Raw genomic sequence first — 27,369 nt, forward strand, 5'->3', positions numbered from 1 at the left:
TAGGTACTAGACCTTTACGATCATGAAAAACCTCACTAAAGCTAATGCGGCTAATGCTGAAATTCGTTATTTTCTACATAAACTCCTATTCTCGATATGAACCAGTTCTCCAACCAGTCCTAATCCTTTTTAAGCACCTGAACCGGTTGTAGAACCGGTTCACAATAAAAATTTATCTTTTTTTTTCAAGGTTCAACCGGTCCTTCGATCGGTTCTAGCCCAATTGCTTTCTCTGAACCGGTTGGTGAACTAATTTAACTTAAAACTTCAATTTTTATAACTCAAGTCACTCCTCTAACATTTCACACTCTCTTAAATCGATCCAAGAGTCGACTTATATTAAGAAATGCTTCATATTTTCTCGACATTGCCAAAATACCTTGAAAATATATAAATAACAATTAAGTAACTAAATCATATTAAAACTCTATAAGCATATTGTCTAATAAACACATAATAAAACTATAATTTTATACTTATAAAATAGAGTTATCACTTGTATCATGCTTATATGGGTCACAAGAAATATATAATGGGTGCATAATAGTTATTGATGCATCAGATGCTCTAAAATTATTAAGAAAGTAAGTGAAATTTGATGAAAGGAGAATACTTTGATCTTTCCATTATAAGTATAGGTATTGGCAGTATTCATGCGTTTCTTCCTTCTTTTAAATGATTTTATAAGTATAATTGTAGGCAAATATTTCTTACTTGGAATTATAATCATTGTTTCACTTTCTATTGGTAGTGATATTGTCTTTCATCATGACAAATTATTTATGTCACAGAATCCAGCGGCTTGGTGTGCATGGGATTTCTTAGACAGTATTTATACTAAAGTATGCCTGTCTTATTGGTTGAATGTGCTTTAGGTTTGACTAAAATATACATTTGTAAGATAAAGTCAAATTTTAAATTAAATTGTATTTATGAATAATATTTAAAATTTTGCACTTACACTAGTACTTAAAATTTTGCACTTACACTAATTTAAATATTTCAATCTCTAAATTCTTGCTGAATATTGGTGAAATAAGTTTATCTCTCTTTCTTACAATAAATCTAAACTAGGAACCATGTAATACCTTGCTTAAGTGGCCAATTGGCCATCTAATTCCATCAATAGCTACATCAAAAGCTTTTTTTGAGCTTGACAATATTCAAGGCAGCAAGGGTATTTGGTTTTGTGGACCATAACAAGGTAAGCCCTTTATTTGTAAATTTGATGGAATGGTTTAATTTCTTTTAAATTTTCGTATATTTCAAATTTTGATTACCTAAACACTACATATTACATTTCTTTCAGGTTTTGGATATTATGCAGATAGACAAAAGGCATAGTTAATTGTTTTAAGTGTTCACTGAGTTGAAATGTTCTAAAACCATTATAGGAATGATTAAATATTTTATTTAATAAAAATGATTAGTTTCTTTAAAAACAAAATCAAATAGTGTATGTTGCTTTTGGGGTTTTCTTTTCATGGATCAAAATTGACGTTCTACACCTTACAATATATTCTTGGCAGTTTGGCATGGTTGCTACACATTGTTTGCTTAGAGATTGTGTTGTCATTCAAAGCAATCTGAAAGACATGCTACCTTCTTTATTAGAATTTGTAGCGCGACATTTCATTACTAGATACCTTAGACGCTTAATTTCCACAAATTCTTCAGTGTAAGTTCATTCAACAAATTCTTATTTGATTTAATAGTTGCTTCTTTGTGAGTTGTGATATGTATAAACAAAACCACATAATTCGGGTATTCTTTCATAATCATAAGATCTATATGCTTGTCCAAGACTAAAACTATCATACATTTGGTAAGTGTTAGGATTTAATGTGAGAAGATTTATTAATATTCTTTATTCAATATTTCTTGGCCCACTATTGGCCAAACCACTTGGGCACTAGGTCCAATGTGAGTAGGATCACTTAGCCATGCTTCATAATTGGAAAAACGAGCACTGTGGAAATACATGATGGCATCATAGATTATTAGAAGAGGAATGAACTATTTCTACTTTTGAAGGGGCTGGTAGAAGTTGCTCTCTAAGAACTATTATGAAAGTTCATAGTTTTCAGTTTTACTATAAGGTATATCCTTTTGTTTTCTTTTGCAAGAGTTATTTTTCTATGTTTAAATTTATAAATAAAAATCTTGAAGCTTAAGAAATATTCCTAATGTAGAAAGTTTTGAATAACACTTACAAAGACAAGGGTAGAAATAGGTCTGGCAGATGCATATATAGATAGAGATTTTTCTTTCATCAACAAAGATGAAGGTCTCCTAAAAATCTTTTCATGGTGAGATAATCGGTCTAACAAGTATTAGATACATATTTTTCTTTTACTAATAAAGATAAAGTATGATAATATTCTGTAAATTTTTTAATTGCTAATTTCAATTATAGATATTTATTGCCAATACAGATGAAAGAAATCCTGTCTCAAAATTGTGTGAGAAAAGATATATGCTTTGAATGATTATAAAATCTGATTTTACTATCAATTGCTTCGATCTTTTTGCTAAATGTTTGAATTCTATTCGTTATAGAGGTCGATAGAGACCATTTTTACTCACATCTTGTGTTCTGTCAATATTTTATTTCTTTCAACATATTTTAAGACAAAATACTCTTGTACAAGCTCGGAGAGATATCTATTATTATTACAATATGATATGAATCATGATACATTAGTCTGACAGAAAAATGAATGCAAGTCACATTAGAAAGCTTGCATCCTATTTTTTTCTTATTTGTGTTTCAAGACTAGTGAATTTTTTTCACTATTCATAGATGAAACAATGCAATACTCCTATGCAATATTTAAGGTCAAACACTCAACTTTTGATGATTTTTATTTTATAAATTTTGAGAAACCCATTATTTAGGCTATTTCATTGTTAATTTTTAATTTGTTATCTTTTATTTGTATTTGAGCCTACTTTATAGATAAAACACAAAGATTTAAAAGTAGCACAACTGTAAAAAATCTCACTTCTAATTAAAAAAAAGTAAGTCCATTCAGTAACTATTTTGTATAATTTTAAATAAAATATTTCATATTATTTATGCGTTTTATATTTTAATTGAATCAAATCAAACAAGAATTGATAAGAAACATGAAGTTCTTAAAATTGGTTGCAGTTAGGGAGGCTTTGCTATTGAAGTTGTTAAACAAACTAGATATAAATACATTGGCATCACTCTATCTTAAGAACAATTAAGATTTGCAGAATAAAAGTGAAACAAGCTGGCCTCCAAGTACAATTGGCAAGGAATATTTGTGTAAGGAATTATATAATATAATATTTTCTTTTCTTTTTCTCTTTAAAACTTGCATTCAAATTCTATGTTCCCAAATCTTTCACACTATTTAACCGTTGTGTGTATATGTGTGAGGTAACAAGTTTAAATATTTTAATTATTTAGCTATACTCTTAAATAAAATATTTATCAGGATAACATTAAGTTTCTCCTCTATGACTACTGTGAATTGCCTAAATCTTATAAATACGACAGAATCATTACTTGGCAAGTTCTATGATTTTTATTCCAATTATATCTAATGAACATTATGCCAAATAGATATGAATTAGTTATCATTTTTCAGTGAAATGATAGAACATATTGGCCATGAATATATGGAGGAATTCTTTAGTTGCTGTAAATCGGATTAGCAGATGATGGTCTCTTTGTTTTATAGGTAATGATCAAATGGAAAGATAAAAAAAATATATGGCCTAAGTGAATATTATGTTTGTTTGAATTGTATCTTTTCACTAACTGTTTGTTATTACTTTTTTAGTTCATATCAGTTTTAGATAAATGGAATTATGAGTTTAGGAAAAGCATAGGTTTTATGCTAGAATATATATTACATGGTGGATGCTTGCCTTTATTATGTATGATAATATCAACCATGAGAGCTGCGTCAAGACTATGATATAAGCAATTAATTTGAAAATTAATGTTATTGGTTGATTTAGGCCTAATAGCTCAAAAAATTTAAACATTTGCGAAAGTTTGCTATTTTGGTCAGTTCTTTAAAAAGTGTAAATTTAGCTATAATTTGGCCAATTGTATGCGATTTCGACCAAATTGAGTTGCTGGTCAAAATTAAGCAGCATGGATGGTAACCTGAATACAATTTAGGAAACAAGAATTCATGTCACTGTTCATGTTACTTAATTTTGACAAACAACTCAATTGAGCCAAAATTGCATTCAATTGGCTAAATCGTGGCTAAATAAACAATTTTTAAAGAATTGACCAAAACAGAAATTTTTTGTAAAGGTTTGAATTGTTTAGGCTATTAGGCCCTTGACCTTATTTTTCTCTATCATTATTGTAAAAAAAGTTATATTATTACCGAGTGAAGCATGTTGAAAACATAGGAAGTAATTATTACCTTACCTTGAGATGCTGGAGGAAAATTTTCTTGAAAAACAAGCGGTAAGTGCAATGCTATCCGTAGATTATATTGTAAATATTGGCAGAGCATGGATCTATTATGCAACATTTTAGATTGTGTTAAATTATAGAACCTTTTGATTTTATGGTTTTGACTGTATGTTCTTCATTTTCACGTTGTATTTTTTTAACTCTTAGAAAAATTCTTGGTATGAGATTTGATGAGAAGTTCATTAGGACATGGGAATATTATTTCAATAATTGTGCTACTGGCTTCAAATCATATACACTTTTAGATTATTAGATAACATGAATGCTTTGTCATATTTACTTGGTGAAAAATTGCTAATTTTCTCTATCATTTCATTTATTCCTTAAACTTATAAGTATATTATTTCAACACTTGCCTAATGTTGCAGATTGTATTTTCATGTTCTAGTAACATTGTGACATTATCATACTGACTCTTTTTTACAAAAAGAGTGAATAAACTTGCTGTGAGCGATGATTTCGAGCGCGCACTCAAGTATTTTTAGCGACTACAGCACTGTAAGACTTTTCAATCTAAACAGGAACATGCTAACTAATCACTGAGACTAGCGCAGAGATGGGAGTTGCCACCAAAGTAATCACCAGGAAACTTTTGCTAATGACTGAATTTTCTTAGATTCTATAAGGAAGCTTAAGCCACAGAGTCCAGAGATGGATCCGGAAGCCAACTTCCTTATTTGTGTGTATTTGTCTTTAAATTTATTATTTAACAAAATATTCCTTATAAATGCAAGTATTTTTATACACAGACATGCTAAAACATCATACAATACACTTAAATCTAGCCATTTTATTTAAGCCCAACCCATATTTAAGTTGTTAATCTAATTTTATTAACCAATTATGTATAAGGTCTACCTATTCTAGCCCAATTACCTATTATGCTCTTTTGATTCCAACCTTTAAGCCTATTGGACTACTTATTATGAGAATGCCCATTTAATGTGATCTCAGTCCTAACTAAGTTCAAACTCTAACCAAACATATCAAAATCCACTAGTCTAATTGAATTTTAGGGTTTAGGCCCGATTAAGATGGAATAGCCTATTAGACTACCAAATTCATATTGGATCAGTTTAGCCCTAAGTCTATGAAGCCTGCTTTAATTAATAAATCGTGAAATAATGTATCGGGTTAACATGCAAAAAGCAACAAAATAATGATAAAGGAAATAAAGCAAAAAATGAAACCCTAGCTACTACAACCCGCCTATAATTACGAATACAAAACCGGAAAGGCCTAAAACTGAACATGGGCCAAGAATACATTACAAACTGCCAAAAAGCAAAAAATATGTGGGCCAACATGGTTAGCCAATGAAGAGGGTTAGCCAATCAGCTGAATATAGAGCTAATTGGCTCTATACTCAGTCGATCAGCTCTGGAGTTCACGGATGCATTCCAGTTAGTTTTCCTTCGATCCTTCCTCATTTGTCAATCCAATCCCACACTCTATAGGCTATATTCACATGCATAGATGTTTAAACAAAATCAAAACAAGACAAAGTAGCTAAAATATTAACAAAATAAAAGTATAGGAGCTAAAAAAACCTAGATTGCTAAAATCCTAAAATCCTATAAACTGACAGTACGTTATTAAAACAAAGAATCATATTTTAGCTTAGACTTAATTACCAAATTATATTGACAAAAAAGAAATATTAATCTTATGATAATATTTTTAAGTAAATTTAAAACCCTAATCAGCAAAATATCATATCTAATAAAAAAATCATAATTCTTATTATCAGATTCAAAATCCAGTTAACATACATATTTTTAAAATTCTAATCTAATCATACTGACCAAAGATAGAAACCTTAATAATATTTCTAAGAGAAAATAATACTAAAACAAATAAAAAGATAAAAAAAGAACAAAAGGACCAAGTTTTTATGATTGATGTAGATATATGGTGGTAGAAACCCTCAGATTATCACCGTGTATGTTGGATCTGCATGTCTCGGGCGATGAGGAAGAAGTTGAATCAAAAACTAGGTAGGAATACAGAGCTGGATCTGATGAGAACCCATGTAGCACAAGGAGTCCTACTTCAACAAAGAAACCAAATTCCACTAAAGATCCTAATCCAACAAGGAATCCTGATGATGAGAACCTATGTAGCATAAGGAATCCTACTTCAACAAAGAATCCTAATTCCACTAAAGATCCTAATCCAGCAAGGAGTCCTGATGACATCTATTTAGGAGTTATTTATTTCCTTGTTTATTTATGAATCTTGACCATATCTTATTCCCTCTCTTTAAGGAGTTATTTGTTTCCTTGTTGATTTAGGAATCTTGGCCGTATATCCTAGTCATTCTAGGATTAGGATTATTTTATTTTAAAACTCTACAAATAGAGCTATGTAATTCAACAAAAATATATAAAAATCTTTGATTGAATAGAAAACCTTATTTTTGCTTAAAGAGTTTCTTTGAGTGTTCTTGAGATTAAAGCTTATTGTTTAGGTTTTGATTTCACTTCTACCTTAATTTAATTCTATTAACTTGTTAGTTTCTAGGATTAATTAAGTTCGTCTCATTATAGCTATTGATCTTATTTCTTTATGAATAAGGGTGATAGTTCCGTAAATAACTTTTGGCAAACCTTATAAGTATTGATCTTGGCGTGTAATATTTTCTTCCATAGAAGGTTTACATCAATGATGAGAACCCATGTAGCACAAGGAATCCTACTTCAACAAAGAATCCAAATTCCACTAATCTAGCAAGGAGTCCTGATGATGAGAACCCATGTAGCACAAGGAATCCTACTTCAACAAGGAATCCTAATTCCACTAAAGATCCTAATCCAGCAAGGAGTCCTGATGACATCTATTTAGGAGTTATTTGTTTCCTTGTTTATTTAGGAATCTTGACCATATCTTATTCCCTCTCTTTAAGGAGTTATTTGTTTCCTTGTTGATTTAGGAATCTTGGCCGCATATCTTAGTCATTCTAGGATTAGGATTATTTTATTTTAAAACTCTATAAATAGAGCTATGTAATTCAACAAAAATATATAAAAATCTTTGATTAAATAGAAAACCTTGTTTTTGCTTAAAGAGTTTCTTTGAGTGTTCTTGAGATTAAAGCTTATTGTTTAGGTTTTGGTTTCACTTCTACCTTAATTTAATTCTATTAACTTGTTAGTTTCTAGAATTAATTAAGTTCATCTCATTATAGCTATTGATCTTATTTTTTTATAAATAAAGGTGATAATTCCGCAAATAACTTTTGGCAAACCTTATAAGTATTGATCTTGGCGTTTAATCTTCTCTTCTATAGAAGGTTTACATTATTTGGTATCAGAGCTAGCTTACAAGGTTTGGTTATGTATCGTATTTGTTATCTTCGTTGTTCTTCTACTTACATACTCTTTTATTTTCAGATTTCTCTTCATCTTATTCTCTTCGTCAATTTGTTTGGTTAAAGTCTTCGGGATGTACTAGATAAATTGGTCTGTGATATCTTTATTTTGTTATTTTGTTTCTTTTAGTTTGCTTGATCAAAGTCTTCGAGACGTTTCAATCAAATTAAGCTCTATGTGTTTTGTTCTTGTTTTGTTATAAAAAAAAATATCAATCCATTAGTTTCTTCTTCTTTGTAATTCATTTTCTTGTCTAGAGTATTTTATTTTATTCAATTCGTCTTCTTTGCTATTCTTAGAGTCCAATTCATTCATTCCTTTTGCTTCTTAAGTGTTAAATACATTCTTTATTCTATGTAAATCAAATCTGTCCTTTTCGTTTAATTTGTTTATCAAAATTAGTTTGTCATTTATTCTTATTCTTATGTGTTTTATTATGTTTAGAGTTAATATTGGCCATTAAGTCTAGTTTCGTTTACCTAGTTTGTGTTCTTGTATGTTCTAAATCTGATTTGTTAGTTATTGAGTCGTTACAACTTTGGTTGTTAGGTATTTGATTATTTTAGCCTCTATAAGTGCCAAAGAGTAAAGATTGAGTGGTACAAGGCAAGTGGTGAGCTCATTACAGGGTAAAAGCCTAATTGAGTGAAATATGAGGGTAAATGTCATTACTTTGAGTGTTAAACACGTGAGATTGTGTATAAGAGATGTTTTGTCAAGAGGAGTTTGCTAGAGGACGTCGAGATCTTCTTTATCAATCTTATGATTGTGGGGACGAAAAAAATGATGATTATTATGAAAAGTGTTTGCAAAATTTTTATAATCCTAAACCTAGTCAAAGAAGATAAAAAGACAATCACGTCAAGATTGCATTGATGAACTTTCAAAGGATATAAAATCTTTAAGGAGTAACCTTAAAAATAGTTTTGAAGATTTAAAGGGATTGGAGCATCTTGAAGATAAAGCTGAGTCTAAGCCATTTTTGGAAACTAATATTGATAATATAGAAAAGGTAAATTGCTCTACTGAAGTCAACGAAGATACAAAAGGCATAATGAATGAAGATGGTGATAAAGATAAACTTTTGAGCGAAATCCAAAATGAAGAGGTCATTATTGAAGATGAAGCAAAAGTTTAGCTGGTGAAGGATGAAAATGTTTTAATTGATGCCATTGAGCTAATTGAACATGTTGATTTTATTGGCATTGAAAGTATTATTTGTTCTAAAGTTTCTCTAACAACTTTTGTGAAAGATCTGCAGGTTGCTAATGAGTTAGTATTATTCTTTGAGATTATATGTTTGCTTCTTTCACAATATTAGAGGATGAATCTTTTCAAAGAAAGGGGGAATGATGAGAACTCATGTAGCACAAGGAATCCTACTTCAACAAAGAATCCAAATTCCACTAAAGATCCTAATCCAGCAAGGAGTCCTGATGATGAGAACCCATGTAGCACAAGGAATCCTACTTCAACAAAGAATCCTAATTCCATTAAAGATCCTAATCCAGCAAGGAGTCCTGATGACATCTATTTAGGAGTTATTTATTTTCTTATTTATTTATGAATCTTGACCATATCTTATTCCCTCTCTTTAAGGAGTTATTTATTTCCTTGTTGATTTAGAAATCTTGGCCGTATATCCTAGTCATTCTAGGATTAGGATTATTTTGTTTTAAAACTCTATAAATAGAGGTATGTAATTCAACAAAAATATATAAAAATCTTTGATTGAATAGAAAACCTTGTTTTTGCTTAAAGAGTTTCTTTGAGTGTTCTTGAGATTAAAGCTTATTGTTTAGGTTTTGATTTCACTTCTACCTTAATTTAATTCTATTAACTTGTTAGTTTCTAGGATTAATTAAGTTCATCTCATTATAGCTATTGATCTTATTTCTTTATGAATAAGGGTGATAGTTCCGCAAATAACTTTTGGCAAACCTTATAAGTATTGATCTTGGCATGTAATCTTCTCTTCCATAGAAGGTTTACATCATTATCTGACTTGGAAAGATCTTCTGTCATTTGAAAAAAGAGTTTTTAAAAAGTGTTCTTTCTTAAGTGGCTAGTTTTCTAAAATCCTTCTTTCTTTAGTGGCTTGAGTCTTTGAATTCTGATTATGATCGATAGTGCAATTTCTTATGTTCTCTTTTGATTTTTTTCTCTTTTCTTTCATTCTAAGTGTTTCTTTGCTCTTAATATTGCTCTCGATCAAAAATTAATTCTTGCTTCCTCCTTGAAACCTTAAACACCTTGTACTATTTATAAAGCTAGAGTTTCCTTTAGGAAGTGATAAATTTTAGAAATATCGATAATATCTTATTTTATTTTTAAAATTTAAATAATTATCGATTAAACAATGATTATCATCAAGAAAAGCTTCTAGAATATGTATCTGGATGTGAAATTGTCCTAAAATATGATATCGGAGTGTCAAAATCTCAATTGGCACTATGTAGAGCTAATTGGCTCTATATACAGCTGATTCAGCTGTACATACAGCCGATCGGCTCTATGTATAGCCAAATTAACTCTATCTACAATTGGCTCTACATAGAAAAAGTTTATGAAAAACTTATAATTAGGTCCCTGAATTTGTAAAAATCTCCGTTTTGACCCTTAAACTTAATATTTTCTAACAATTAGGTCCAAATTGATTTCAAGAACATAATTCTAATTGGTTTAACCTCAAATTCGGCTGTCCTTCACCTTTGAAGACCCGAGAAAGCAGTAACTCTCATAATAGGATTTTCTGTTTTTTCCTTCGATATCTATATCCGGAAAAGGGATGCTCACACTTGCTATCGAATTTATTGTTCCATTTATTTTTGTTTTCTTTTGTATTGTGTAATCTATTGTAAAAGGATAGCAAGTTTTACTCATACTGGCATGCATTACTTATAAGCAATGTTTTATTGAATTGGAATAAATGCAAAAATAATATCAATTGCAATGATTATAATAAGTACAAGATCATGCCATTAGCATAAATACGTTATTAGTAGAAACTCTGAAAAGGCAAATGTCAACGCCCATTTTCCAGATTTAGATATCAAAAGAGTTATGGAAAATTCAATGATAAAAATTTATTATATTTCCTGAATCTCACAAAAGTTTGAAAAGTGAAAGTCAATTGCTGAATTAGTTTTGATTGACTCGGTCAAATTTTGATATTTGGTCAAACCCTTTTTAATAAGGCCAAAAATCTTTAAAAATTAGTCAAACCTTTTTAATTGGGCCAAAATCTTGCAAATTGTCAAAATCTGAGTCAAATCTTAGAAATATTTAAAATTTGGGTCAAAATTATAATTTTTGAAGATAATTACATATTTATCTTTAATTAATTAGGGATAATTTTGGATTAATTTTAATCAATTTATTAGTATTTATCACTTAAAATTGAGTTTTAATTATCTTTAATTGTTTTTCAATATTTATCATCTCAAAATCCTAATATTTCCTTTCTCTATAAATAAAAGAAGAAAGTCCCTACGTAGTGGGGGAGCAAGAGAAAGAAAATACAAAGTATTTTTTAATCCAAACACTTTAGAAAATTGAAGTCCTGTCTCTAAACTAAATTTTCCTCATGAAATTTGTGGATCTACACTACAATGAACACCTGAGAGTTTACAAATATTCATGTCATCTTATATTTTTTGTTATCTTTTATTTATTTATTTATTCTTAATTTTACTACTGTTGTCTTATTCTAGTTGATTGTTTCATGTGTATTATTTGTTCATGTTGCTTCTAAGAATTAATGTTTTTTTTTTTTCTAGCTGTTAAAATGCATTTTGATTACCTATGGATTATTGATTCTTTCCATTATTTTCCTTTATTTTCAATGTTATTGCCTTCTATTTTCTTTTCTATTAATTGTTGTTTTTATATTTTTTATAATTTAATAGATTTTTAATTTTGTATCATATTCATTTTATTACAGATTTATATTTTGATATATGCATCTGGTGGAGACTAACGGGATTGATTGAATCCAAATTATCTGTATAATGAAATAATGCCGATCGATACTATAGGAATGCTGAACCGCAATAGAAAATTGACGCACAATATCAGAGGCATTTCGACTTTGATTTCAAAATTGGAACAAGGGCGTGGTTGGCCAATTCTTCTTTCTTATGTCCTTTTGTTTCTTTTTTCCTTTGCCTTTGTTTTAGTTTTGTTTTTTCTTCTTTGTTATTTTAATTTTGTTAGGTGAAGAATTATTAGAATAGGTTAAAATACTTCCTAAATTAGTTAAAATCAACACATTTAGATTAAGTTAAATATTTTCTTTTTCTTGAAATTATTAGGTAATTAAAAGGGTTGGTAAATAAAAATAAATAAAAATAAAGTAAATCAAAAATATTTTTAGAATAGATTAGACTAAAGGTGTATGTTTTTTATTTTATTTCTTTAATTAATTTATTATTTTTAATTAGGTGGGTGTATGTTTCTTTTATGAGTTAACTTATTCTTATAATTAGTTGTTTTATTCATTTTAAATTAAAATTAATACATATAGACATAGGACAACAATAATTATTCCAAGAAAATTACTAGGCTAATTAGAAAAAGATGGTAAAAGTAAAATTGAATAAAATAAATTAGACTTAGATGAATTTTTTCATGTTTAATAACAATTTGATCCATCTTGACTAGGAATTAAAACAAATTTTTGGCATATGAAAGATGTAGCGTTTATATAATTAAAGGCCGGAAAACTTGGACTTAATAATAAAATCAGACTAAATTGGGTAGGGCTCTTTGCATGTAATTAAGTAGTTAATTAGATTAATCAATCAAAGAGGATTGGACCAGACTTAATAAAATGAGCTACAATTAGGTGGACCTCACATGCTTTTGTAGTGCTTGATGTGCAGAGTTATTATGTTGTATTGTAGGAAATAGCTCGTTAGACAATAAAATTGAAAATAGAGATATACAAATAAGGAAGTTTGCTTTTGGATCCATCTTTGTATGTGGCGAAACTTCTTTATGGAATCTAGAATATCACTCAATTAGTAAAAGTATCCCAGAGAATTATCTGGGTGGTGACTCCCCCATTCACCACGCTAGTCTCTGTGACTAGTTAGCGTATTCCCAATTAGATTGAAAAGTCTTGTAATATTGTAGTCGCTAGAGTCACTTGGTTGCAGGCCCGAAACTACCACCCACAGTGGCGACTCCAGTAGGAATAAGAGAAGTTGATTCCAGTGTATCTTTATTTTTAATTTTATTATTTAATGGTTTATTTTTTTTATCACTACACCATTTTCACAAATTGTGTGCTTTGGTCCCTATAAGCCCCGACGATGTAAGTTAGTAGTTTTTTGGTCCCACAACCTTCGAATTACAACACTGGCCAACTATCACTCATAAGTAATGAGCAAGTTTCCTTTGTTTCATCGACCCTTGAGTGGGGAGACGAGCAAAGGAAGGATGCTTTTTGCTTATGGGAGCCTTTTATCCTTACCTAAGACTCAACCTATGGTAATGACAGTATAAATCTTCCTTAAGTACCAAATTGCTTGCTATCTGAGATATTTTCCTTTATAAGAGTGTAACTCACATCATAGGAGGCCTTGGCCTAAAACATATGATGTCAGGCCTTAAGCCCAAAATTATGTGGGCTTTATTTTTATATTATAAAATATCCCTTTATCTGATTTAAATTGCTTTGAGAGTTATTGGCATATGTGCGTTGGTACTTATTATTCCTTGTTGATAGTAAGTCCATGCCCAAAATTCTAAGACAGAAAGACTTATCTTGAATCGTACATGGGAGTAATAAGGTTGGAAGGATAGTTGTATTATACTTTGTGTTTGCTAACTTGTGCATTTCATGTGCATCATGCATACCATGCATCTCCTCCATCACTCTAACTCCTTATTTTAAAGCCATTTTAGATTATCATCCTTAGTTTTGGATAAGACAAGAATGGATATCAAGATAGTCTATCTCACTAGCAATCAAGACAAGAGCCCAAGAAATGACATTTCAAAACTTGAAACAAAGATAGCCCACAAGCAAAAAACTGATGCTATCAATACTACAATCATGGTTGACCTAAAGATTATGATTCGAGAGGAACTCCAATAAGCTTTGATTGAGATTTTTGAGAAACAGACTATCTAGAAGACTGCTACCGCCCCTACAACTATTGCAATAACAACTTGTGATAAAGAAGCACATGGTGAGCACCTCTAGAATCTAGATGACTACATGCTATAACAAATTAAGGAAGAGTCTAATCTTACAGTAAAGGTTGTTAATAGAAGTCGAGATTATGGACAATCTAACTAAAAGGCTCAATAAGATGCAAGAAATACTGAAAGATCAAGGTTTAGATTCAATCTTTGATTTCAATAAATTGATGTTGATTAGAGAAGACGAGTTACCTCCCATATTTCACATGCTTGAAATGCAAAATTTCATGGGGTTGGAGATCCAAAGGTGTACTTGTACCAATATGCTACTATCATGAATACTACTCATTTGGCTAAGACTCAAATCATCAAGCTGTTTGTACTCTCATTAGAAAAGCTAGCTGTGAAATGGTACCATGGGGTTGGAAAGACCTATCACGTCTGATCATAAAAAGATTTATGATGCTTTTATGCAATAATATAACTATAATGCTCATCTATAAGGGATTCAAAATTGACGAAGCAAAAGCCCAATGAGTCTTTTTCTGACTTCTTGACTAGATGTGGAAATAAAGTAGGGTTAATAAAGAACAAGCCTTCTAAAAAGGATCTAGTTCGAATGGTAATTCGAAATATTCTCCCATATTGGATGGAAAAGCTATAAATGATTAACCCCAAGACCTTTACAGCCTCGTATGATGATGGTTTACAAATACAGGAAATTGAGGATGCTAAAGCCAGATGGAACATAGAAAACTATCAAGGTAGAGAGATTAAAGATCAACATCTGAAGATGATGAAGCATCACATGATTCAACTATTGATATGTTTTAAAATAATAACATGATTTTGTTTCTAGGATCGATGATATATTCTTTGGTTTTACTTGTTGTGGGCGGTGGTTTTGGGCGTGCACCTAGGTGTCTCTAGTGACTACAGCACTGCAAAGCTTTTCAACCTAATCGGGAACATACTAACTAGTCATAAAGACTATCACGAAGATGGGAGTCACCAACCGGGTAATTCACCGGGACACTTTTACTAATGAGTGACGTTTCTCGATTCCATAAGGAAGCTTATGCCATAAATCTAAAGATGGATCCGGAAGCCAATTTCCTTATTTGTGTATCTTTGTCTTTAATTTTATTATTTAACGGGCTATTCCCTATAGATGCAACATTATATTCCTATACATCAAGCACTACAACATTTGAGGTCCTAGGTCTAATTTATTAAGCTCAACTCAATTTTAATTAAACTATTTTACTAATTAATTACATACAAGACCTTCCTAATCTAGCCCAATTTATAAGTTATGCTTTAGTTCGAAATCTTTAAGCCTATATGGACTACTTATTATGCAAAGGCGCACTTATGTGATCTTAAACCTAATTATGCTCCAATTATAATAACTAAAATATGGCAATGACCACTAGGTCTACATTAATTTTAGATTTAGTCCAATTATCCTCTGATTAACCTAATGAGCTACAATTTTCATATTGAGTCCAATTTTAATCTAAAGTCTATATGTCCAGTTTTAATTAGGTAATCATATAGCAGATATTTGGCATCCATCAAACATAGAAAAAAACAGAGCACAAGAAATTAAATCTAGCTATTACAACCCTCCTACAACTAGAAAAACATCTAAAACTAAGTTACAATACTCAAAACTGGTCCAAATACACAGAAAATTCAAATTTAAGCATAAAAGGATGATGGACCGAACAACTCAATGTAAAGCCGAATCAGCTATGCACAGAGCCGGACAGCTCTAGGGCTATATTTGGCTGATTCTGTGACTTTTCTTAAAACTTTCACGCTCTGGAACTAATGTTACATGCATAGAAGGTTAAAAAACAATTAGAAACACAAAATAATGAAATAAAATTATGCAAAACAAATTAAACAAACTAGAACATATGGAAAATAATAACATAAAAATAAAGAAAATAAAACTGATAGAAGGCCAAAGCATCTTACATGGCAAATTTTAAATTTGAAACATACCGCCCTAGGATTCTCATATAACTACATAATCATTCATAAAAGTGAAAAAATCATATAATCATAATCTTTCTAATCATTAGATTCCAAATCTAGCATATGGTATATTATCAAATTGAATTCCCAACATAGATCATATTATCATATATTCAAAATCTTATAAAATCAAAACATGTTAATTCAAGAAAAAACCTAATCTAATCATGTAAATCATATGGATCATACAAAATAACTAAAGAAAACAATCCTAAACATGTTTCTAAAACATTAAATAAAAGGATTCAGTTTGTAAAGATGGGGATGCTGATGATGTTGGATTTGGGGAACCCTTAGGTTGTCACCGTTGAATGCTAAACTTTGAGTCTCTAGAGATGATGAGGTGGTGGAATCGAATATTGGTTGAGAATTCAGTACTGCTTGTTTGAGAAATCTTCTGTCATTCAAAAATAAAGTTTCAAAATCTCTAGTTCTTACTTAGTGACTTTCCCTTTTTGTTACTTAAACTCCTTCTGCTATTCTTAAACGTATATGAATTCTCCAAGGTTCATAGTCTCTACTTAATGACTGAAGCTCTAATAATTGATGTGTTTAGTTCAATGAGTGTTGCTCTAGTAATTAATGAGGTAGCCAACCATAGACCTAGGCCATATTATTCTATTTATAGCAGTAGGGTTAGGAACCCTAGTGGAAAAGATAACTATACAATTATTTTAATTAAAAAATCAATTGATTATCTTTTCTTTTATCAGATTAACATTCAATAAAATAAAATATTTTAAATTCAAATAATTATCACTAAATATATTTAAAAATTCTAATAATTATCACAAACCCTTCTAGAAACCTCCTTTTTACCATTTTTGGCATTTCAGGAAAAAAAATGCATAAAACAGTGTCGAACTTTAAAAATAGCCAATCAACATTGCGTAGAGCCGATTCGGCTGTATGCATAGCTGATTGGCTCTACGAAGCAAAAAGTTCTAAGATTTTTAATAATTTAGTCTCTAAACTTGTAAAAACTATCATTTCACCCCTCAAACTTAATTCTTTCTGTCAATTGGGTCCAAATTGATTCTAGAAAAGTAATTTGAAGTCCAATTAATCTCAACCCTTACTTGGATTCACCTGTCCTTAATCTTCCAAGACTTAAGAAAGGCTATAACTTTTATCATCGAGTTTTTTGTAATTCTCTCGATATTTGGATCCGGAAAATGGGTGCTGACACTTATATATTGTTTATCTTAATGAAACTGTGCATTATGCCAGCATATTTGACATTAATTCTATTCAAATTGGTTCATTTAATCTAGGCAAAAATGATAATCCTAGGTACATTTCTGTCACACATAGTGTAACTCTTGAAGAGAGAAAAAAATTGAGAGAATGAGAAAAAAAGGAATAATATTTGATATAAAATGATTGAATTCAAGGTAGAAAAACTATTCACAAGACTAGGAGCAAGGTAAGAAGGCTGAGTTCATCCCTCATCACATTATAACCTTAAGAACAACAATGACCTCCAAAGATAGAAATGATTAAAGATTGGCGCTTTAAACCTGAAATATGCAAGACCGATTACATCTGAGTCCAAAAGGAATTATAGATCAAGCTGGAAACTTCGATTTCAAAGAAAGAAAAGATCAAGCCTAAGATGCTGAAAGGAGTTCAAATCTCGGGGGCAATGATTTCACAAGTCAATATGTACCGTTTTAGATACTATCATTGAGAAAAAAAGAAGAAAAAGAAAGATAAGTCTGGCTGATTATATAAATAAGTCATGTACAGGCTAATCAGGTTAAGGAAATAAAAGCTGAAAGAAAAATATTCGACTAGAAAATATGAATGGACTAGTTGATAACAAGAGTAGTATTATGTGAAATAGAAAATATATCTATTTGTGCACTTATTAAATGAACAAAAAAATTGATTAGAATTATTGTCAAATTTGCACATCAATTTTCATTGCTTGCACGCTACCAGAAAGAAAAATAAAATGAGAAGCAGAATCTATGAGATCTAAATAGAAGCAGGATAATTTTTTGTTTCAAATTTTTTTCTTGTGTTTCTCACAGGAAAACTTAAGAAGTTATGACACTTAAGTCTCCATCAATCTTGATATCATGATCAATTAAACACTAGAGGTAGAGTCTTTCAATCTTGTCTCGAAGGAAGTCCTGAAAATTAGTAGAATGATCTGTAAGCTTGACAAAAGGGATTGTGAGTGCTTCAGTTCACACTTCTCAAGCAATCGAATCTTCAAAAAACAAAAATAAAAAGAAAAGCTTGCTAAGTCAAAAACCTGAAAGAGCGGCTTAGGCAAAAGTTACGGCATAAAAGTAAAAAAAGAAAATGCTAAGTTGAAAATCCAAAAGGACGGCTTAGGCAAAGATAGAGTCTGATAAATTGAAAATCCGAAAGGGCAGCTTAGACAAAAGTTAAAGCATAAAATTAAGAAAAGAAAATAGCAAATTTCACTCTAGTTTTCAAACAATTCCCCGGCAACGGCGCCAAAAACTTGATGGGTGCTACTCGTGTTAGCTACAATCTAAGGCAGTGTACCTATCGATGCAGTCTAGCACTAATGGCGAGTATCAAGGTCGTATTCCTCGGGAAAGCGAAAGCCCAGAGTTACTCCTTTGTTCTTTGTTATATTAACCTAAAATGGATGATGAATTAATTCTAAACTAACTATTAACTACAAGCTAAGTCCTAAGGGAGATGCAGGAGTAATTGATAAGTGAAATAATCAAGACAAGAAGACAAACCCAAAGGGAATTTAAACTAGTTGGCAATTAAACAAAAGATGAAGGATCGGTGAGTCTAATTATGCTACCCGTGGACGAATTCTTAACCGAATTCGGTTTCTCTCTCGAGATAACCGAATTCCTAAACCTAATAACCTAAAGTTGGAATCTCTTCCTAACGATTGATTCTTAAATTAGCATTAAACTTTAATCTGCCTCTATTAAGCTTTGTTAATTCTTAATCCGACTAGTTAATTATCCTTATCTCTAAGTGATTATTAACCAGTTCTTGTTATTCAAAATTCCAATTGCCAAACGGATTTCTCAATCTCATAAAGCAATCTAAACATCACAATTCACAACGTCTCATGAATAATGCATAATCTTATTAATACTGAAAACAAGAAGAATACAAAACCAACTCAAACAATCCAACAATAGAATATCAAGCCAACATAGTAAAGAAATCCCGATGGATTAAATCAGTCTAGCTAAACATGTTCATGTTTAAAACAATCTAGGAAATCAATTACAATGAAAGAATAATGAAAATAAAACATGTACACCCTTTTCTCTCGAATTGGATGAACAGCTCCAAATATGGATCTACACTTTGATTAATCTCCCAAACTGCCTCTTGAATTGCTCCACTACTGTTTTGCACTCGGAATCTTACGATTCTGTGATTCTTACTCACTGCAACTCTCTCTCGCACTCAGTATTATGCAGAAACCGAACCAGCCACTAGGGCTCAATGTCACTTCTTTCCCTTTCCCCTCTTCTAAGAAAAATTCATTTTTCTTATATATTTAACTCAGGGAATGGATCTCACCAAGTAGGGTTTCACCACGGTCGTGTTTCTCCCCGTGTTATCCACCACGGGCCGTGCTGAAGGCCATGGTGGCTACGAAAACCGTGCCCAAAGTGCCAATTTCAAGAATCAAAGCCAATGGTTGAGCACGGCCAGAGTCCAGGCCGTGCTCAATGTATGCATTGCGGGCTCTTGTCCGATCTTGATGAATTCTCATCTGTTTCCACACATATTGATCTATAATTGCTTAAACACCGATGATGGTCCTATAAATGTTCCTGAAATGCAAAAGAACATAAAACACGGGTGATATGGGAATAAAAGCACAATAATTGCTAAGAACATACGCAATAATATGCAAGCAAATATGTGTAAAACTATGCTTATCAAATTACCCCACACTTAAGCTATTGCTTGTCCTCAAGCAATTAACAACTCACCACATAAAACTACAGTTAGCAATTCCTTTCAGTTTATGCCCCTAGTCCACAGCAGAGAGTATTCAACACATCTCAAAGGATACTCAATCATAAATCAAATTACAAATCATTAACAAAGAATGGAAATAATATTAATGCATGAGTAACTTAAATGACAACTCAACACAAACATCATGAACCAATGCCTCACAGGGATCACTCAAGTTGCTCAAAGTGTATATTAGGTGAATAACAAATCCCTCGAAGCAAATGCACAAGACCCGCTCACCATAAGCTTGCTCATAAATCATATCTTCAAGCATCGTGAATAAGTAAATACCAGAATCAAAGGGTCTTTACCAAGGTTGTAATGGGGCTAGGGCAAAGGTACGGAGATTTGGATAGAAGTATGAAAATGTTGGAATTCGTGCGATAAACAATAGTATATGCTCAAAGGATTAAATGCCTAAGATCACAAAAAGAATCATTCACTAAAATCCCTACTTCATAGAATAACGCTCGCAAATGCTCTAAATCCAATAAAAAGATAAATAATTAAAGAGATTTGTTTATTATATATATTCTTTTCTTCTTCTTCTTCCTTTTTTTTTTCAAAAGAAATGAACTAGCAGCTGATTAGCGACCGCTGCATACAACTCGAATAAACATAAAGAATATCAAATACAAATTGGATCAAAGGGAGCATTTAAAATATCAAAAAGATTTAGTGAATTTACCAACATAGCAACTAGCATTTTAATCCCACATAAAGTTGAACATATCACATAAAGAAATTCCAGCATAAGGGTAAAGGAAAGATAAATGTAAAGAATGGTATATTTGAAGTGTATAGGTGTAGATTATGAAGAAAAGGTTAAGGCTCAAAAACTGGCTAACTAATGGAAACATAAGGTGATAGGCTTTTGGTCAAATGTGGTGAATCCTAAATCGCCCAAATCATCTCATGGTATTCACAATATTCATGTAACTTCAACACGCATTACAAAGCAAGTTCTAGAAGCAAAGTTAAGTACAATGCACACTCAAACAAGAAATATAAAGAGCATAAGTATAATGAATGCTCAACTGGCTCAAAATCTCACTTTCAGGTGTGGTATTAGGTGCAGTTGGTTCGCAACATCATTCATTGAATCATTACTTAAGAAACACATGCATATGATATTATCAACATTCTAAGTTACAATTCGACAATTCGAAAAAATAATTAAATAACACCGGTTTAACCCGGCAGGGTTGATGTGTAAAACACCATAAATTGTTTTCTAAGGACAATGAACAACAAAGAAAAGTAACTACAATTCTATAAATCAAGTCATCAATCAGCTCAAAAATAGCATACTCAAGTGCATAAAAACACAGTGTCCTAACATCCCCTAAAAATATACAACACCTAGCCATAGCAATTTCAGATATATTAAAAATCCATATGAGAGATTAAGGTTTATCCATAAGCACCCCACACTTGAAGAACACACTGTCCTCAGTGTAAAATGTTATGGATACCCCGCATGGAATGCTCAACTCAGAGAATAAAGGCAATACAATCCAAGTGCATGACATGTATGAAAAATAAAGTAAATAAATGCAGAAAAATAAAAAGATCTAGGGGACTGCCCCGATCATCCATCGAGGCTGATGTTGTGGAAATTCAGTGCCTCCTCGGTAGAATCTGAAAATAATAAAATAAAGAAATAAAATTAAAATTGAAAATATGAAAACTAAAACTAATAAAATGTTTCAAAACAAAAGGTTAAAATATTAAAGATTAAAGATAAAGTTTGGGGTGCCTCCCAAAAGCGCTTCTTTTTCATGTGATGAGTCTTCTTAGCTGGACTCATGGTGAAAGGCAAATGGTTGGGTAATCTCTTCAGGAGTGTCGATGGTTTTCTTCAGTCCTTGGCTTGGTTCACTTGCTAGGAGAAACTCGAGCTCCTCCAAGACTTCTTCATTGGACAACTCGTGCTCATCTTCCATCATCGAAGGGACTTGTGGAAAATCTACCAACAATTCCTCTAACTGCAACTCAGCATCATCAACTGTACATTCCAGTTGGTAGTCTTTCAGAGGGATCATGTTTGCCTCTTCCTTTTCTGGTTCTATCTCCATGTTCAAAGAGTCGTCCTGCATATAAGCATCATCGTCAAACATAATAGATAAACCAGAAAAATTCTCACCTGAACGCAAAGTGATGGCGCTTAAATGTTCCTCGGATTCAGTAGCGTTTGATGGAGTTCTCAATTGCTCTTCCGCTAGTAACTTGAAGATTAAGCCTACTTGATGCTCTATGTTGTTAATCGAGGCTTGTTGATCTTCAAGTATCCTCTCTGTTTGTTGGAATCTTTCCTCAAGACTTGTTATGAACCTCATCATCGGCTCTCCGACACTAACTCTTCATCTTGAGTTGAAGGTGCAGATTAGGGTCATTTTTGATGTAGTTGCTGAATTCCTAGTGGTTCTTGGCCATCTAAGCTCCATCCAAAAGGTGAATGAGTGCTCCACTCTTGATTGTAGGTGCTTCCATACGAGTCATTTGGCCAACTTCCGTATAATTCACATTCACGTTATAAGAACAATGAGCAACATCACTATACAATGGACAATCATTACACACATGTAAACCACAACAAAATTCACAAAAGACTTGAGATGAAAGGATAGGAGAAGAGAGTTGATCGGTAGCCCTGCAAAACGATTCCACCCGAGCATTTAAAGATGCACAGGCATCCCAATTTTTAGCACTCTCTTGGTTCCTATTCTCTTTTTCCAATGCATCATACAAAGATTTTGAGTTTAGCATTGAACCTCCTTATCATTCACTATCTGAATCATAAACTTAAGCTAAATAAATATGTACAAATAAAATAAAATAAATAAACAAATAAAAATAAAAATTATAAAATAATAAGAAAGAAAAAAAATGGCTAAATTAACAAATAGCAAATTTCACTCTAGTTTTCAAACAATTCCCCGGCAACGGCGCCAAAAACTTGATGGGTGCTACTCGTGTTAGCTACAATCTAAGGCAGTGTACCTATCGATGCAGTCTAGCACTAATGGCGAGTATCAAGGTCGTATTCCTCGGGAAAGCGAAAGCCCAGAGTTACTCCTTTGTTCTTTGTTATATTAACCTAAAATGGATGATGAATTAATTCTAAACTAACTATTAACTACAAGCTAAGTCCTAAGGGAGATGCAGGAGTAATTGATAAGTGAAATAATCAAGACAAGAAGACAAACCCAAAGGGAATCTAAACTAGTTGGCAATCAAACAAAAGATGAAAGATCGGTGAGTCTAATTATGCTACCCGTGAATTCTTAATCAGTTTCTCTCTCGAGATAACCGAATTCTTAAACCTAATAACCTAAAGTTGGAATCTCTTCCTAACGATTGATTCTTAAATTAGCATTAAACTTTAATCCGCCTCTATTAAGCTTTATTAATTCTTAATCCGGCTAGTTAATTATCCTTATCTCTAAGTGATTATTAACCAGTTCTTGTTATTCAAAATTCCAATTGCCAAACGGATTTCTCAATCTCATAAAGCAATCTAAACATCACAATTCACAACGTCTCATGAATAATGCATAATCTTATTAATACTGAAAACAAGAAGAATACAAAACCAACTCAAACAATCCAACAATATAATATCAAGCCAACATAGTAAAGAAATCCCAATGGATTAAATCAGTCTAGCTAAATATGTTCATGTTTAAAACAATCTAGGAAATCAATTACAATGAAAGAATAATGAAAATAAAACATGTACACCCTTTTCTCTCGAATTGGATGAACAGCTCCAAATATGGATCTACACTTTGATTAATCTCCCAAACTGCCTCTTGAATTGCTCCACTACTGTTTTGCACTCGGAATCTTACGATTCCGGGATTCTTACTCACTGCAACTCTCTCTCGCACTCAGTATTGTGCAGAAACCGAACCAGCCACTAGGGCTCAATGTCACTTCTTTCCCTCTCCCCTCTTCTAAGAACAATTTATTTTTCTTATATATTTAACTCAGCACGGCCGTGTTCAAGGCCATGCTGGTCAGCACGACCGAAGTCCAGGCCGTGCTGGAACTGTGGATCTCACCAAGTAGGGTTTCACCACGGTCGTGTTTCTCCCCGTGTTGGCTACCACGGGCCGTGTTTCTCCCCGTATTATCCACCACGGGCCGTGCTGAAGGCCGTGGTGGCTACGGAAACCGTGCCCAAAGTGCCAATTTTAAGAATCAAAGCCAATGGTTGAGCACGGCTAGAGTCCAAGCTGTGCTCAATGTATGCATTGCGGGCTCTTGTCCGATCTTGATGAATTCTCGTCCGTTTCTACACGTATTGATATATAATTGCTTAAACACCGATGATGGTCCTATAAATGTTCCTGAAATGCAAAAGAACACAAAACACGGGTGATCTGGGAATAAAAGCACAATAATTGCTAAGAACATACGCAATAATATGCAAGCAAATATGTGTAAAACTATGCTTATCAGGCAGCTTAGACAAAAGTTAAAGCATAAAATTAAGAAAAGAAAATAGATTTGGTTGCCATCTACATGAGATTATGGCAAAGCCAACTATCATCGCAAAAATATCAATACAGCCTTCAAGCAAAATTTTTTAGTCCTTCCATGCTTGAGTTATCTCTAGATTTGAACTTCTTATCGTCAATATGACTTTCAAATCTTTGATATGGATCAATTATGACATTGACCATTAGGCCCCATGCCATGTGCCAAAGAGTAGATGATTGAATTCCCAAAATGTTGATTTTGATGGGCACTAGAATGCTTCTATCTAAACTGAAGGATGATTTTTAGAAATGCATTGTATATCATATATAACATGCATATCATGCATCCTATATTATTTTTTTGCTTAAATATCTATACACTTGTATATGTACCACTAATTTATGACAGAAAAATAAAGAAAAGTTTGATAAGAATCTAGCTGCAACAAGTGTTACTCTACACTTAGTTTACTTTCTGAAGCGGAAGCTTGCAAATTCCGCTCTTGAATCTTAATTGCCTGTAGATTTTCATCAGGAAATTCTAGATCCCAATGGTCATCTCCCTTGATTGCATTATAAGCCCTAGAATTCCGCTATAACTCTATACTTGACTACCTTTTTGGTGACCTACTCAATGTCAAATTTTGTTAGGAGCAGTAACCATCTAGCTAGTTTCCCTGTAAGAGACACAGCTTCTAATAGATACTTTAGTTGGTCTATTTTTGAAATTGCCTGCACGCTATAAGATTAGAAATAGGGCATCAACTTCTTACTGAGATAATAGACCATATGCTCCACATAATTAGACCCAAGGTAAGGGTTTGATCGGGGGATTTTTCTCCTATTCATATATCAAGAATGGTAGGGGTATTTTCATTCCTTGTCCATTCTTTACACTATTTTCTGTACCGCAGAAATTACTGTAAAGAATCTATATCAAAGAGATATCTAATTGTTTATATTGGAATAAAGGTATCTATACCAAAAGGCTAATCTCCAAGGCCCAAACTTGAAAATTAAGAGTCAGTAGCTAACATGAAAATATAAGAAAGTAGAAATGGAGAAATTACAGCGGATAGAACTTACATGCATCACGTGTCAGAATCAAAGTGAGTTCCCTAAGTCACTAAATAATGTAGTCTGAAAGAGGTACAGAAGGAATGCTCAAGCCATCTGATCTACCTCTTAAGCACTCCGAGGCACGAAGTCCCTGTAATAGAGGGGAATGGTTTGGTAGGCCAAGCACAACGTGTTCTTACACGCTGGTAAGAACCCAAGCAAGTCAGTAATGTAATGCTCCCAGAATTTAAAGCGCTAGTCGTGGATGGCATAGTTAAAAGGTACGGGCGTAATTGTAAAGTCAATCCCGATGATGGTAGCAAAAGATAACAAAGACAAATTTAGCTCATCAATTGGTGTATAAAACATGTGGATGGTGTCCATCCACTTCTCTATCAGATGGCAATGTAGCAAAAAACCGATGAAACTTGGTGTCGCCGATCCTAGCTTGCACGAAGCTTGGTAACTCATCTGACCACTTGTGTGTGCTGTAAATTTTTTGACAAATCAGATCGATACAACATCACTTTGAAAAATGCAAAAACAAGCTTAAAAACACAATACACACCCATTGAGAGGTAAAACGACAGTTTTTGCAAGTTTAGGAATTAAATTATAAAAAAAAATTAAACTCTTCACTCTTTAAAGCTGATCGACTTAGTATAGAGCTGAATCGGCTCTACACAAAGCTGATCAGCTTAGCATATAGCTGAATAGGCTTTGTCTAGAGCCGATCTGTGGCAGTCTGGCTTAGAGAAGTGGTCTGAAAAGGGCGGTAAGTGGACGCTAGGGCAAAAATAGGATGCCTGGACAAGGAGCAGCTTTTAGCAGACTTCTAGGATGGCAGCACTCTGAGGTACGGGGGTACATGAATGAATCGAATTGAATATCCAAATGAGGCAGGGAATGGTTGATAACATATATGTAAAGAGTTGGAACTAATCACATGAGGTGCCTTTTAGTTGTTTAACTGTGGAGTTGTAGGAACTCTAAAGTTAAACGTGCTTAGTTCTGAGAAATTCCAGGATGGGGGTCCTCTTGGGAAGTTCTGGAACCCGCCAAAGAGAGAAAATCGTGAGGCTAGTGGGGGCCAAAGTGGACAATATCTCATGTGATGTGGTTCCGGCTCGTTACATCAGAGCATGATCCGTCTAGCAGATGTGTGTTTCGAGGATGAATAGGCAGAAGCTGGTGGGCATGTGACAGCTTGGCCTGGAGAAGTGATCCGACGAGGGCGGGAAGTGGACGCCAGGGTAAAAATAGGATGCCTGGATAAGGATTGGTTCTGGCAGGCTTCTAGGATGGCAGCACTCTAAGGTACGGGGATACATGAATGAATCGAGCTGCAAATTGAAATGAGGCGGGAGTGGTTGATAACATATATGTAAAGAGTTAGAACTAATCACATAAGGTTCTTTTTAGTTGTTTGGCTTTGGAGTTGTAGGAACTCCAAAATTTAATGTGCTTGGTTCAGAGAAATTCCAAAATAGGGATCTCTTGGGAAGTTCTTTAACCCGCCAAAGGGACAAAATCGTGAGGCCAGTGAGGGCCAAAGCGGACAATATCTCATATGATATGGTTCCGGGCCATTACATGATCAGCTCTACATAGTCCTGATTGGCTAATTTGTTAAATCTGACGTTGTTTTAAGCAAATTTTGACTTAAAATGCAAAAATAATAAAAGAAGATTCTAGAAATTTTATTTTTGTGATAATTATTAGATTTTTTAAAAGATTATTAATGACCAATTAAGAAATTATTTTTCTTTAAAATTCAAAACTAATATGAACTTATCTA

The 27,369-nt window shown here is 32.5% G+C and overlaps 1 pseudogene; it reads left to right on the forward strand.

Moving 5' to 3' along the window:
- Positions 1-22: 22 nt before the first annotated feature.
- Positions 23-26,686, forward strand: LOC8279163 (annotated as a pseudogene).
- Positions 26,687-27,369: the final 683 nt, after the last annotated feature.

Source organism: Ricinus communis, chromosome 2, assembly GCF_019578655.1.
Source record: "Ricinus communis isolate WT05 ecotype wild-type chromosome 2, ASM1957865v1, whole genome shotgun sequence".
Classification (NCBI taxonomy): Eukaryota; Viridiplantae; Streptophyta; class Magnoliopsida; order Malpighiales; family Euphorbiaceae; genus Ricinus; species Ricinus communis.